This window comes from Haliotis asinina, chromosome 1, assembly GCF_037392515.1.
Source record: "Haliotis asinina isolate JCU_RB_2024 chromosome 1, JCU_Hal_asi_v2, whole genome shotgun sequence".
NCBI lineage: Eukaryota > Metazoa > Mollusca > Gastropoda > Lepetellida > Haliotidae > Haliotis > Haliotis asinina.
In genome coordinates, this window is record NC_090280.1 from 74,091,511 (window position 1) to 74,107,092 (window position 15,582).

General features: G+C 40.6%; 1 long non-coding RNA gene across 1 annotated transcript; it reads left to right on the plus strand.

The window, feature by feature from the left end:
• Positions 1 to 270: 270 nt before the first annotated feature.
• Positions 271 to 5,719, plus strand: LOC137282429 (uncharacterized). The gene is made up of 3 exons (XR_010956810.1): positions 271 to 446; positions 4,173 to 4,196; positions 4,662 to 5,719. It is a non-coding gene; the product is annotated as an uncharacterized lncRNA (long non-coding RNA).
• Positions 5,720 to 15,582: the final 9,863 nt, after the last annotated feature.

Consider the following 15,582-nt stretch of genomic DNA (forward strand, 5'->3'; position numbering starts at 1 on the left):
AGAATGTAACTTAAATAGTGCCAGTCTCATTCACTATCCTCTGTCCATAGGTGAATATCTCGGCCCCAAGGGAAAACATACATGCTTGCTGGTGAAAAGTACACTATCATTTGTTGTATTGTGTTCTGTTTTGTAGGTTGCCCCCAAACTGTTGTCAATTCAACAGCTCTATCACAAACTCAAAACCCCCTTTTCAGCCCCCATCCATCAAATACCCCTTACAATCACGTGACTAATGTATGCATGTCCCCCGTCGATCAAGGTGACACTAAGACAGGTCCTGTGAAAGACACACTTGTCAGCAGACGACAGCGCGTCGCGCCCGTATCTCCCCTGATCACCAGTGTTGTGGTGCGTGGTCTTGGACTCCGGGTGAGGAGAACCTGCATGCCAGGTCATCAATTCGACAAGAGTACCCCAGCAATCAGACTGACATCGTCCAACAAGTAAGTTGTCACGGTCCGCTAATTTTGAGATAAACATTCAATAACAACAACATGACCCCAGTCTTCTACCGACATGCATACGGTGCGTCTTGACCTACCTCGATCTGACTGCTTTACTTCAAATACATTACTGGGGAAATAAGCTCAGAATGTATTGCCGATCTAGAAAGCTTGTCAACAACTAAACAACAGCTATAGTGAAACAGGTGTTGCTGCACAGAGGATACTAGACGAATGATATCGCTTTCCGTTCTTACAACTCAATCCAGCTAGGGTCCATGTATTAGCAAAAGCCCTGTAAGTCCCCATGGTCCCTAGTATGGTGATCTGCCTTCCGTTGTTGGAAATCTATATTCTGTTTTTAAAATGTTTTAGATTTTATTACTAGTTCTAACTTTCTAGTATGATAATCTAGTTGTTTTAATGTCCTTGACAGGCTTTCATGTTAGGCCTTTATGTATTGATAATCAATAACATGCTTTAGTCACAATTGCTAAAACTAAATTCACTCACTCACTAGTCACGATATGGCTGAAATATTGGCAAAATGTCTCTATCTTTTAACTCACTCACTCACAACCCAACTCTTTCTGATGAAATGAGCTCAGGACGTGTGAACGACTTAACTATTTAGTCAACAGCTAACTAAACAGCAACTATAGTAAAACACCTACAGCTGCATACTGTGGCCGTATGATGTTGTACGTCCTCACAAGGAAGTCCTGTTTGTTGGCATGAATATTGCACTATCAGACACAATATACGAATGACATTAAAGGCCACCCAGTCGCTCACTACAGGCAAACACTAATATCACTGTGTACGCCATTTTTCGATTTTCGGAGCAATTGTTTACTTTCTATATATGTCAAGTGTTCTCTGTTTGAAAGTTGTTCGCATCGAAGTTTAATTTATAGATTTCAGGCAGGTCGAAAAGGACACTAAGGTTTTCGCATCAATAGGAAGCTAAAGTGACAGTATATGCCGAAATATAAACAATATATCCAAACAGATTGTCGAAAATGAATGACATTGTGCCTTTAAAATGTGTACTGAATGTCCGCCAGTAACCGACAAGAAGACAAACGCGTAGGGGGAATCATTGTTCACAGATCAGAGTGTGTAACACAGCCATACAACGAAACGAAGAGGTTCACGTGCCGCCCCCGCGAGAATGAAACCTGTGCCTTATGTGTGACAGACTAACGCTCGGGAAAGTAGCCTAACCTTCATTATCTCTTTCATTGAATGAGTGGGTTAAAAACGGGGGGACGTTTGTTTCTTAGCAAAGGATGTGGATGACAAGTGGTGTTGGGCGGTACCGTGGATTCTGTCAGATCCGGGATGTTAGTAAACCGGTTTTCTTCAAAATCAGGACGACTCTCAGTGTTACAACAAAATTATTCTAAATTTAGCATTAAAGCTTGATTTATGATCCAGACTCTCTTGAATACGGATTACGGACTAACAGTCCCACCAATCAAATTGTTATGAGAACAATATTTATCCACGACAATATACTGTACGTAACTCAACATGGCATTTTCTACGGTAGCGGGAATAAAGGTCGACTAATCCGAACTGCTTTATAATCCGGACAAATGAGTCTTCCCCAGGCCAGTTCGTAATAGACAGATTCCACTGTAATTACCTACTGGGCTTGTAAGTGGGTGTGCGAGGAGTATGGTTTCACTGGGTGGGGGACACCAGAAAGGGGTTCACACTTTTTTAACCATGTGGGGAATCGAACGCGGGTCTTCAGCGTGATTTGCGGACGCTTTAATCATTCGACTACCCCACCGCTCCACTAGGTTTCTAAGATACTAGTAGCTTTTTTTATATACTGAATGCGTAATATTAACGAAGTCTTGACACATTGTGAAATTAATTGGTTTAGTAGCAAATTTAAACCGCTGACAATGCGGACACAATGTGCCAACTGTTAATGCTGATACTGTTTTGACTTAGTGTGGCAAAATGCTGAAGTATTCTGACACAGTGTTAGAATATTCTCGAGGCAGAGTGTTTACGTCTTCTCAGTGTTGATAACGTAGGCATATCTAATACTGAAATATAGTGTCTAAGTCTAGAGTGAGTGAGTTTAGTTACGTGGCAGTGGTCTGTAACTAATCGAGTCTGGACCAGACTATCCAGTGATCAACACAGCAAGTCAGCAAGTCTGACCACCCGATTACGACAAGCATGGGTTACTGAAGATCAGTTCTGAGCCGCAACTTCACGGGCGTTTACGTCTTGACATTCTGTTGACTTAGAGACATATCGCTGACACATTCTGTCACATTTATGACATGTTGTGGAGTGAGGTTTCGACATAGTGTGACACGTTATTTTCATAATGATGACATACTACTGATATATTGTTGACATTTGGTTGATATAGTGGAAGTTGTAAAAACCAGTATCTGACCAATTCGGCAAGTTGTCAACACCGGCATAAAATATCAGTCCCGTCCGTGGATTGTACACTTATCATCAGCTCTACAATCCGGCATGTTGCCTAAACTTGATTATTTCTTCAGTCCCGATGAGTGCTGGTTTAGACAGCTTCCACTGTAGATTGTGCTAAGACACATTAGTAGGCCACACAAAAACTGTTCTTGTTTCTCATCACCTTTTAAAAAGGAATATATATATGGGTCTGGATGGCAGATTTTATTTTTACATTTTATTTTATTTTGTGTCTCACATGCCTTGATTTTTGTGGAAATTTACACCTTTTCTCCGATAGAAAATCAAAACATAGTGGTGTAACAATTCATTCACCTTTTGGGGGTCAAAGTAAAAAATGAAAAGCTGAGGGTCGCGTTGAATGTTTGGTAATGAGAAACAAGAATAGTGTTGGCACATGATTCTTACCATTTGGAGACATCAGCGTCTTCAGCTTGCCCTGAACTACTCACCAAATGCATGACCAGGAAGGCCTAATGGCACAAACGGCCGGTCGAGTCAACTTCATTAAATAGGGGAGCAGAGAATGTTATAAATGTTGTTTCGTGCTGCGCACGCATAGATCAGAAATATTAAACCATCTGTAGCTTCCTTTTGAAAGAAAGTTAGGACATTGCAGACAATATCTCGACACTGACATGTCAAACGGTTGCCTTGTTCAGCATGACAAGGCTGTTCGAGCAATCAACTGACAATGGAGACCCCTTCAGAATAATAGACCCATCCAGTTGTGACACGGTCACGGAATGCATTAGTATCAGGTCAAGTTGAGCAAACTGTAGTGTTGACATATTTTGACTTAATGTTGTTTTAGAAAGTATCATTGCCATTCAGGCAGAGTGAGTGAGTGAATTTTGGGCCACTTTTTATCTGTGTTCCAGCAATATCATGGCGGGCGACATCAGAGATGTACCCATGGTGGGAATCAAACTGGTTTGGCATAGAATAACAAAATAATATAATGTTGATAAAATTTGACATAATGTTGAAACGATCTTTGACGAATTGGCTCGATATTGCAGAAGTAGTGCTTCTTTTGTGAATCTTGAGTTCGAAGGCGGTACACTGTGAATGTACACTGTGACATTATTGAACCATTAATCAACCATTAATCAACCATTTCCATTTCGGTCAGCAGGTTTTCAAAATTATATGAGCAAATTCAAGCAGATATCAGATGCGGCGTGAAGCAATATTCACTCACTCCTTCGATTTATGGGCACGATCAGTTGATTTAAATATCCAATTTGTTTTCAGTTGGAACTCGAAAGTTAAAAATAGGTAAGTAACCATATCATATCCAATCCATGAACAGGGTTTTTTTTAAACCATAAACTGGTAGTGTTGTAGTGCAAATATATACGTTAGCCATAGGATGGAGCTTAGGATGGAGATATATTTAGCCATATCATATCCAGGAACGGTTTGTCACTTTGGTTTGAAATATAGAAGTTGGTCCCATCATATCTAATTCCAAGAACTGTTGTGACGCTAAGGATGGAAATATACAAGTTAGCCATATCATATCCAAACTAGGAACGATACTACAGGTGGAAATATACAAATCAACCCTACGAGGGCTGGTCAATATGTTCTAAGCCTAACATAGACAACAAACGATTTGGTCAGATTTTAATATTTTATTTTTCCACATGATCACCCTTGATTGTAATGCACTATCGGTGTTTCTGTTCCTCAATTCCATGTGCATGGAACGCTGAAGTCCTGTCAAATGCTCTTTTACAGCAGATTGGAGGTCGTTAATACCGGCATAGCGTTTCAACGGAGATGTTCATTTTGGAAATAGGTAAAATTCGTTTGGGGCCAGATGAGGTGAATATGGATGATGAGGAAGTTCTTCGATGCCACATTGATGTACTGCAGACTTTGCAAATCGAGAGGTTTCAGACGAAGCATTGTCATGTAAGATCAGAACTCCAGCCCTCAACAAACCACGGCGCCTTTCTTTGATGGATTATCTAAGTCTGTGGCGTAGATCAGTGTCGTAGCTATAGGCACCAGTGATAGTCTTTTGACTCTCAACATGGCTTACCACATCCCAGAACACGGTGGCCATAACTTTCTTTCATATCAGGATTGAGAAACTTTGGGACCCAAGATACCTTGTTCATGCCCAAATGATCATGGATAATAGTTTGAATGGGTCCATGATTTAGACCCGTTTCTCGTTCAACTTCAGCAATTGTTACACGACTGTCTGCAAGAATACATTTCCCCACATCTTCTACTGTTTCTGCATTAATGGATGTAGAGGGCCGTCCATACCGTGCGTCATCATCTAGAGTTGTTGCTTTCGAACTAGTTAATCTATCTGAAGCAAATGACTGGAAATGCTGACGAAGAATACTGTCCAACAAGACTCCTAAGATTAGTTCATGTCACCTGTCTAAAACGTTATGTAGGCTTAGAAAGTTTTGACCAGCCCTCGTATCATATCCAGCCAACAACCACGTTTGTGGATGGTTGCACTGTTACCGATAAAGGAGCTTTTGTAGGCACACTTTTAAACCGTTTCAAACATTGCAAGGTGAATGTGGGTGCAGATTTATTTTCAATTCCAATCTTAATTCAGCTAATGTTTTGGGTTTTTTAAAAATAAACTTCTCCAGCCAGAGAATGTTTTGTATTGTTGAAGGTATGAGTGACATAATCATATGCAAATTAAATACCATTTCTTTCAGTTTTCTATTTCATAATAAACAGACTCTGTGGTCGTTCTTTTTTCTTTCAAATAAACAAACCTGCACATGCAGATAATGCTGAAATATATACGGACACGATAACATGGGAGGTTTTGGCGTTTTTCTGACATTTCAACAGGAGAAATTCTTTGACTCAGCTTGATTGTTTGTAGATGTAGATAGAAACAGTAAAACATACATGTATTATGATATAATCACGATATGCCATGACCTGCTCATATTTAGAATTTCTCTTAAAGTTAGGAAACAAACCTTTTCATTTATTTTAGTAATACACGGGTACTTATCCAAGCTTGAAGTCTAAAACTCCTCAGACAGAAACAACCATAATATATACTTTATCTGATAGCCTTGACATTGATATTTTAAAGCCATCCGTAATTCGAAATACAGAAAATGACAGAAATCCTTGAGCGAGAGAAATATTTCTAAAGCGCTTGTCAAGTGGATTACTACTGAGCTGATTGGCTGGTTTTCTAAATATTTCAGTCTTCCATATACACTCGATCGTAACTGTATCAGCTCATGGAACCTAAATATGAAATAAAAACCGTTGCATATAAGCTGAATATTCTTTAAGAATATAGCAATATTTCACACGTACCCGTTTCATTTAGAATTCTTGCGTTAATATTTAACAAGGAAAGGTACAAAAAACCCATTTGATGCATGTAAGCAGACTGACGTACAGCACGCCTGACGTCCCAAACCAACGTAAATATTTTGAAAACGTTTTGATGTTTTGATTGTGACAGGCCACAAACATAGTACATGTTGCTAAAACAAATATATCTCAAAGCTGAATAATCCTCCCTAGATCACATGTGCACTTAATTTTGAACTTCAGTATGTGCAAATTTACGAGCCAGATGATAGGTGTCTCAAATATTCGTTGTTTGAAACTCTAAATACTCGTACACAACCATGGGTGGGTAAAACGGAATGAATTTGAAAACAAAAAAACATTAATCTTTCACTTTCCTACCAGCGGTGGCATTAGTGTTCGAAGGTTGTAAATTTCCGGCGATGTATCCATGCGACTTGAGCAACTGAAAAAGGTGCAGTGACTTTGACGAAGAAGTACACACATAATCATATCAATACATATTTCTCAGCAGAAACGTCGGTTTAGCTCTCCCAGAAAAACAACCGGTTTTGCATAAAGCGGTTTCACGTCGCTTAAAAATCTGAGGTCAGGGGGGTCATCATTTGAAATGAACCCAGTGACCTTTGACCCAGGGCCAAGGAAGTGTGTCTTGTTGTTTCGTGCTTCTCTATGTAGGGCTTTGTGTAGTTCCTAATTTGCCAGGAAGGCCCGTAGCTAAAAACGTTTCTTGTCAGAATTGCGCGAGTAGAAAGTCCGGCACCGCCCCCGGCGGTGTTGCTTGTTACTGGTGTAGATCCAGGTTTGTGTAAAGAAATTATAGATATTATGTTCGCCAGACGCTGTGAAAGTGGGGTTTCTTGCACAAGCGGACATATATGACATTTGGCTTATTATTTCACGCATTGATTGGTCTGGTTTGTCTTGGATTTGTCTCTTTTGTCCGCTCGTTTGCGAAGCCTGGGACTTAATGGGTGTAATTATTTGTTCTCATTTAGCATTGTTTTGTGTAAAAAAACCGTTTTACCTGAGTACTGAGAAACAATGATTACTGCATTTAGAATTGTGTAATATAATTTAATAAACAGACCACAATGTCTATGAGCGTCTATGGTACCACGGAAACTATGTTGCAGAATGTCAGGTATAATCAGTCTTGTTTACCTAAATATTTAAATGTAAACAGCTGACGAGAAAAATTCGAGCGAAGGACCCTTGAATGCAACATAAGTTAATAAATGTTTGTGTAAGTAAATCGAAACACCAACAGTTCTTTTGGCTCGATGTTTCGTTGCAGAGATTCAAAGACTCTGTTGTCTGATGCCTCTTATCTCGAATTACGAATAATACGACATGGATGTATGTACTCACTTACCATCAGAGTTCGAGACAAGCGGTAGACTGGTTTTAAAATACAGATCCTGACAATGGAGTTTGATCTCTAAGTTTCACTGTGAAAGAGCTTTTTAAAAGAATTTCTACCCCCCAACCCACCCCATCAGGATGCATTTGTCAACGTGATTTTGACTGAAGTTATTTGCTTTTTTTTTAAAGCCGGACTCTGCAAACGAGTCAGAACATTGAATACACAGTAGTCTCGTTTCCTGCTGACTGGGTTCCGTCTTATTGCGCATCTTAGGATAATTACCCGTCCAGAATCCCGAGCCTTACTCATTCAACAGGATATATAGATATTAATCAGTATTTGTATATTGCAAAACTATGCTCCTTCTAATCCTTGCAAACACGTCATGAGGCGTGCATTGTCGCACATCCTGCAGCGAGAAACGAAAATCTGGAAATCGTGGAAATCTCATAACGACGCTCTGCCGCTAGAGGAGTTTGGCGGTCTGGTACGGCCTTGATATTAAATGAATCACACTGTACGGTACAAACAATACACTTAATAAGCGAAAGAACGCATAACAGATGTAACCAGTGACCCAGATGAATTGTGAATCATCGTATGATCTCTATTCAAACAGAAACAATCTGTCTTAGTTAACAGTGGATATGCTGCCTAAACCTCGATACAGAATAAAGAAATACGATTTTCTAAGCTTTAAATTAAAATTATTTGTCATTATTTCAACAAACAAGAAATCGGAATTAGGTGTAACCATGGTCTTTTCACTTTCACACGAGAAACGTCGGATAGGCTGAAAAGTAAGTTAATTGGTTAATGAGAGTCATGTTTCGGTTTGGATTCTATCTAAGTGGCAGCGACCTGGAAATAAAGGATCAGACAATCCAGTGATCAACAACATGAGCATCAGTAAGGCGAGGACGCACACTAACTAAGTCTTCGAGCCTTCGATCCATTTAGTCGCTTGTTACAGGCATGTTCGTATGGGAGCCTAAAACCTACCATGAATCCCGGCTTAACAGAAGCTGAACTGTTGTAAAGTTGGTATGAACATGAAGCGTAAAATGGGAGTGTGAGTGAGTTTAGTTTTACGCCATACTCAGAAATATTTCAGTTATATGGATGCGGTCTGTAAAAAGTCTGGACCAGACAATCCAGTGATCAACAGTAGGAGCATTGATCTGCGCAGCTGTGAACCGTGTGTCAACCAAGTCAACGTGCCTGTCCACCCGATCCAGTCCTGTCCAGTCGCCTCTTACGACAAGCATAGTCGCCTGTTATGGCAAGCATGGGTTGCTGAATGCCTAATAGTATTCTACCCCGGACCTTCACGGGTCCATGAAGCTTGAAAAGTAATTGTACATAAATGTGACCATACACTATACAATAGCGTAAACTGTGAAAAAAGTAAACTCGAACTCCGATAATCTCGCCTGTTTATGGAATAGTCAGTATTTCCAGTAGTCCTGAACAACTGTTATCTCGAAGTAAATTCGTCTGCTCTAAAATTCTTTGCAATGGTATGTCATTGCACATGTGCAGTAAATACCTCGATTACAAACTAACCTAGTGGACAAAAGAAGGTGTACACGCTTATTTCTGATCGATAAAATCAAGCAAAACATACAATGGGACATCTGAATCTGTAAACACCACTCGCTGCCAATTTCGTACCAAGTAGCGTCTTGTCAAAGTAAAGTTAAGTCTTTGCCCAGTACTGCACTGTGCGGCGACGATGTTCCTGGGTCACCACGATGTTCCTGGGTCACCACGATGTTCCTGGTTTCCACGCACGGGACGTCGAACTGTGCACGCAGACGTCATAGCACTGTACGTAGACTGATGACATATCATACTGCATGTGCCGATTTTTCCGTTGCCGAGATGAAGAGGTTGCGCAGATGAAGAGTACGCAGATGGCGGTCTTCCTGTTGGTTCGTAACACATGGCCTGCCCGATTGTGGCTGTCTCTGGCGCTGCCAGTCTGCCTGTAGCGTTGAAACAACCTGATGATGGTACCACGTGTAAAGTTCAGGGTCCTGGCAATCTGGCTGTTGCTGGAACCCATCTACACCATTCCTACAGCCCCTCTCTCTTGGGCCGTCAACCGTGGCATAACTTCGGTGGTTTTCTGTCAGCTGAGATGTGTGGCCACCGATTCGCTGACTTCGTGTACCATTTCTCGACAAGCACTTTGCAAGATCTCTAAGAATGTTTCGCAAATTCACGCGCTTCTAAACAGCCAGCATGCTGCGTTTGGCAGAATGATTAGTAAGTGTCTGGGCGGAGCGTTTCGGCCTAAAAGGTTTTACTAACTTAAACAATTTTGCCAAAAATTCAAAATAAAGTGTTCACTTTCTTTTGCCCATGAGTTTACTGTATTTTATAACATCACCTCATTTAATTCCATAAATCTTCGATTAGATACGAGTGAATGATTAAAAAGTTTCAGATTACACAAGATCAGATTATACATAAAACAAAGGAAGGAGTAGTATTGTCTACCTGGAATTTGGCCTTCCCTTTAATCACATGGTGCTTCTGTTATGCTTGTTTTAGCTCTTGTATCAGACATTGCCTCGATAGACGTGTTATTCACTGAAAGTAAGCCAAAATACAAATTATATATTACATCTTTGAAACTATGATATCAGCAGGGATAGACCCGTGAAGGTCACGGGGTAGAATAGGCCTTCAGCAACCTATGCTTGCCGTAAAAGTACTATGCTTGCCGTAATAGGCGACTAACGGGTGGTCAGGCTCGCTGACTTGGTTGACACATGTCATCGGTTCCCAATTGTGCAGATCGATGCTCATGTTGTTGGTCACTGGATTGTCTGGTCCAGACTCGATTATTTACAGACAGCCCTCATATATGTGGAATATTGCTGAGAGCGGCGTAAAACTAAACTCAATCACTCACTGAGCAGGAATATTTCAGCCTATCATTTGTCTATCAGTTAGGTATAACAGTGAAGAAAAGGGGATATATTTTTGAGTCTGGAAAAGTAAGGTATACTAGCAATGCAGGCCGACAGATTAATCTGAAAAATAAACTTGGTTTTCTAAATAAAAACTGAAACTCGGACACCGACGAATCCACAGCAGGAATGTGCAGTAGATTTACTGCAAGCGTACGAAACCGGTTATCCAATAAAGGGAAACAATTTTACGTTAGCGGCGCTGCCCGCTTGTTCGTTACGAACTTTACGATCACGAACAGATACTTCGTTCGATTCATTAATGCATAGATTAGAAAATGGCACGGTGAAAATATTTTGGGGACAAAACTGTGACATCATGAGAAAAATCCAAAGACGTGTTTATTACTATTATATTGGACATGCGGGTTAGCAAATAACATAATTGTCAATGTGTGTTGATTGAATCTTATCGACAAAATATATAAAATATCAGTTGTTGACCCGTCTTGAGGAGTATGTGAGTACACGTGTATGTGAACCTTTGCGTGAGTGATGTTCAGCATATCCAAAATATTCGTTCTAATGCACAAAGCCTTGCACAACACGGTACTAGACAAGAACATCAACAAACAGGTCATCTGAGGGCACCACAACAACACATGTGACAGACAGTGGTCAGCCGGAATAAGCCATTTGGTTTTGGGAGTGGAGGAGTAGCCTAGTGGTTAAAACGTCCCCTCGTCACACCGATGACCCGGGTTCGATTTCCCACATGAGTACAATATGAAGAGAATTTTGGCGCTCCTTGCCATGATATTGCTCGAATATTGCTAAAAGCGGCGTAAAACCGTACTCACTCACTCGAAGGAAATAATGAAACACTCTTTTCTCACTTTCCTGTTTTTTAACTTTAACCATTAGGCTACACAAACGCGGCATTTGCCTCATCATGAGTTTAATGTGATTTTATTTCTTAAACCTACGTTTGTACTAAGGCAGAAGATTGGTATAAACATAGGTTATATAATTACAGTTTACGTCATGGAGTACATGAATCACGATTGCGGGACGTTGGGGTAGCCCTTTAGTTAAAGGGTTCGCTGTTCCATCGATGCCCGCTTTTGGTATCCTCCACCGTAATATTGCTGGAATGGTGCTAAAAGCGGCGTAGAGCCATACTTACTCACTCCAAGCACCGAAAGAAACGACCCTATGCCACTTTCCCGTTTCTTAAAAAACTGATTGTGGCCGATTACACTATATATTCATACAGGCTAAATACGACCAATATTTAGATGAAGAACAGCGAGGAGTCTGAGGACCCATCTAACTTGCAAAAATGTTTTCATATAGCATTGGTTGTTTCTAAAGCTAATCCACAGCTGATGTCATGAACGTCAATGCTTTAAGGACCCGTGAAGATCCGGGTTAGAATTGATCTTCAGCAGCCCTTGCTTGTCATACGAGGCGAGTAACGGCATCGTGTAGTCAGGCCCCCTGACTTCGTTGACAGATGTTATCGTATCCCAGTTGTGTAAATCGATGCTCATGCTGTTGGTCACTGGATAGTCCGGACCAGACTCGATTATTTAGAGACCACCGCCATACAGTTGGAACGTTGCTGAGTGTGACGTAAAACTAAACTCGCTCACTCACTCACTCACTCACGCACTCACTCACTCACTCACTTACTCACTCCTTCAAGGCTCGATAGAAATTGTGACTCACTTTCAACTTTCAAAATCCTCTTTTCAAAGTGTTGAATTAAGCTATCATTTATCAGGGGTAATGGAGAGCTATTCCCAAGCTATATTTTGACTATTACAAAAACGACAAAACTATCTTCGTCTCGGGTTGATTCGGTACGACATTTCAGTTTTGCACGTTGTTAAGTATACTTTTGATTGATATACGAAATACACAACTTAGAGAATAAAGGGGGTCGACTGTAGGTGGGGCCCTCTAGCAAACTTGACTGCTGCAGGATGATAAAGAAACTTGTACATAGCAGCTGTCACGACGGATCAACGTCAAAGAACTACTGACAACTGCGCGGACCTCAGAGAGAACAACATGCAACAAGTGCGTTAAAACAGAGAAATAACGGCAACTCTTTGTACAGAAGTGCATTTTCTCATATTCCGGACTGGCCCTTTGGAAGAACTGGAATCAGAAACATAGAATGAGTTTACTTGTGCCATATCAGTGTTTAAAATGTAAATCTGTTACTCTCTTTTAAATTGAAGCTTCAGAAATAGAGCCTTACTTCTGCTTGAGTCAAGTGTTTGGATTTGACATACAGTACCCCTTCTTCCATTGCAAGAATGAACCTCGTCATCGAGGACAAACATGTGTTTTTCAACGAGCATAAAGATGAATTCTATAAATCTGACATATTTCCTGTTTGTGAGTAGGAGGAAAGCAGAAAATCCATAACATAGGTTACATAAAAGTGTCCTTTTTTCTTGTTTATCACACATTTGGTAGCTGGGGATATTGTTGCCAAGAAGACAAGTGACAGGTTTATCGACCTATATTCGGTGTAGGATTGCCAACAGTAATCATGTTATGTTGATGTCACATGATTGTCATGTGGAAGTTCCGAGTGCTGTGATACCATGGCAATGCTTGAGGGTAGCACCGTTTTCAGCAGTAATCTATTACATGTATATATCCGCCCGTTTCATGTCGGACCGTCGACTGAAATATGTTGTTTTGGTGGTCTCAATGAAAACAATTGTCCGTCTTTTGCTTCTTTATCCTTTGGGCATTATAAACTCACTTGACAATGTGTTTTCAACTGATTTAACTGAAAAAGAAGTGCAACGTAAAATACAATTCTTTTTAAAGCTAATTTTGTAATTCAACAAAATACATATGGTTTATGCAACTGAGGCACAAATGAATCTGCAGTCTCCATACAGTATCTTTCTGCGGTACTGTGTGCTTATTTTTATGATAAAACGGGTATCCGGTGGCAACTAAGGTAGGTAATTATGGATAAGTATTGCCAGCAGAAAATACGTATTCGCAGTCTACGTTTCGACTGTATGCTTGTCTTCATACGACTAAAAAGTGTATCCTGTAGCATCAAAGGCAGGTAACTTTGGTCAGTTATTGCCTGGAGAAATACACTCAGTAGCTGGGTCTCGTGGCCTCGGCTTGGTCGGTGCTCATTCTCTCCACCACTAGTTTATCTGACTCTCTGGTGCCATGATTGGGATATTGCTGATATACCGCTATGCTATTGAGGCACTGTCGTTGTTAAATCAGATTTATTGCTGTGATATTGCTTGATGTAGTAGTATAGTACTCTCTGATTTACGTTGATATTGCTGTGTTATGGTATATTTAAGCTATTATACTGCTATACATATTAATCTAAGGTGATAGTAATCTGTCTAAGCTGAGCACTTTATTAGTTTACTTCTTTAATCAGGTACTGTTTGTCAAATAATTCAGCAGAGTTGTGTCCCAGGAATCTGTGGCCGTTTTCACTATTAACGTGAATGTGGATTTTTACATAAATCGAAGAGAGTGTTTGAGTGAATTTAGGCTTACCCCGCTTTTAGCAACATTCCACCAACATCATGGCAGGGGACACCAGAAATGGGTTTCACAAGTTGTAGCCATGTGGGGACTCGAATCCGGGACTTCGGCGTGACGAGCTAACGCTTTAACAATTAGGCTACTCTACCAACCACGTATAAAGAAGGCGTCTAAAATCACCATGCCTTGCGAGTTTTTCATCCATGTCAAAGAGACATATCGTGATATTAAAGAATTATTTTTCACTTCTCACGCGTTGGACACATTGTTAGACAACTGTGTCAGCCACGTCAGCGAGCCTGACCACGTGCCTAAGAGGCGACTAATAGGATAGAATGCTCAGGCTTACCTACTTCGTTGACACATGTCATCGCACCCCGACTGCGAAGATCGATGCTCATGATGTTGATCACTGGATTATCTCGTCCAGACTTGAATATCTCTGGACTCGAGTATGGCCTTAAACAACAAACAAACAAAAAGTTAAACTTACCCAAAATGTTCTTCTAAAGAGTAGTGAGTGCGTGAGTTCAGTTTTTTACAGCTTTTAGCAATATTCCAGCAATCTCACGGCTTCACATATTGTACCCACGTTGGGAATAGACCCCGGATGTTCGGTGTGTAACAAGGAAATATACTGGTTGTTTCCCAGTGTCCGAAGCCCATTTCTGGTGTCCCTCGCTATGACATTGCTGGAGCATTGCTAAAAGTGGCCTACAACCATACTCACTCACTCACTCGTTGTTTCTGAATGCAACTCGACAACTGAGAGCTACCGAATTGGCATACAATAATGTATGATGTATGACAGAGGTTACAGGTAATATACACATATAATTCTAATAGAAACAAACACTTCCTTTTTAACTGAAAAGGAGACCCAGTGAGTTGGGTCACTCTGAAATTGAGGTAATCAAGAGTTGCTTCCCTTAGGATTTTAGAACTGCAGAAAGATTGGTTGATTGTTGTTGCACTCAGCAGTATTCCATTCATCGAGTCTGGACCAGTGATCAACAATATGAGCATCGATATATTTGTAGGAAGACATATGTGTCAACCTGTTCGGGGAACCTGACCACTCAATACCGTTAGTTGCCTCTTACGACAAGCCCGAAGACCAGTTCTAACCCCCATCTTCACAGGTAATTCAGAAAGGGCTAGGCCGTGGGGAAAATTATGCGCTTCAGGGACCGCGAGGTTAACGGTACGACAAGTGATAATTACCAAACCATCAACAGCACACTAAGATCATGTAAGCATATTTACATAGCAGCAATGTTTCATTATCACATTCATCAAATGACGTAATCAACGAATATTTAGTATATTGATATTATTGATATCGGCACTTGAAGCGAAAGGGGAAAAAAGTCTAACCTAAAAGCAATTACCATCTTGTTAATAATTCACTGGTGGTTCGTATGTGTCGTATTATCGCTGGTAGCACACCCGTGTTTTGTTACAGATTACGCTAATCGGGTGAGAGAAGGGTGGTCACTTT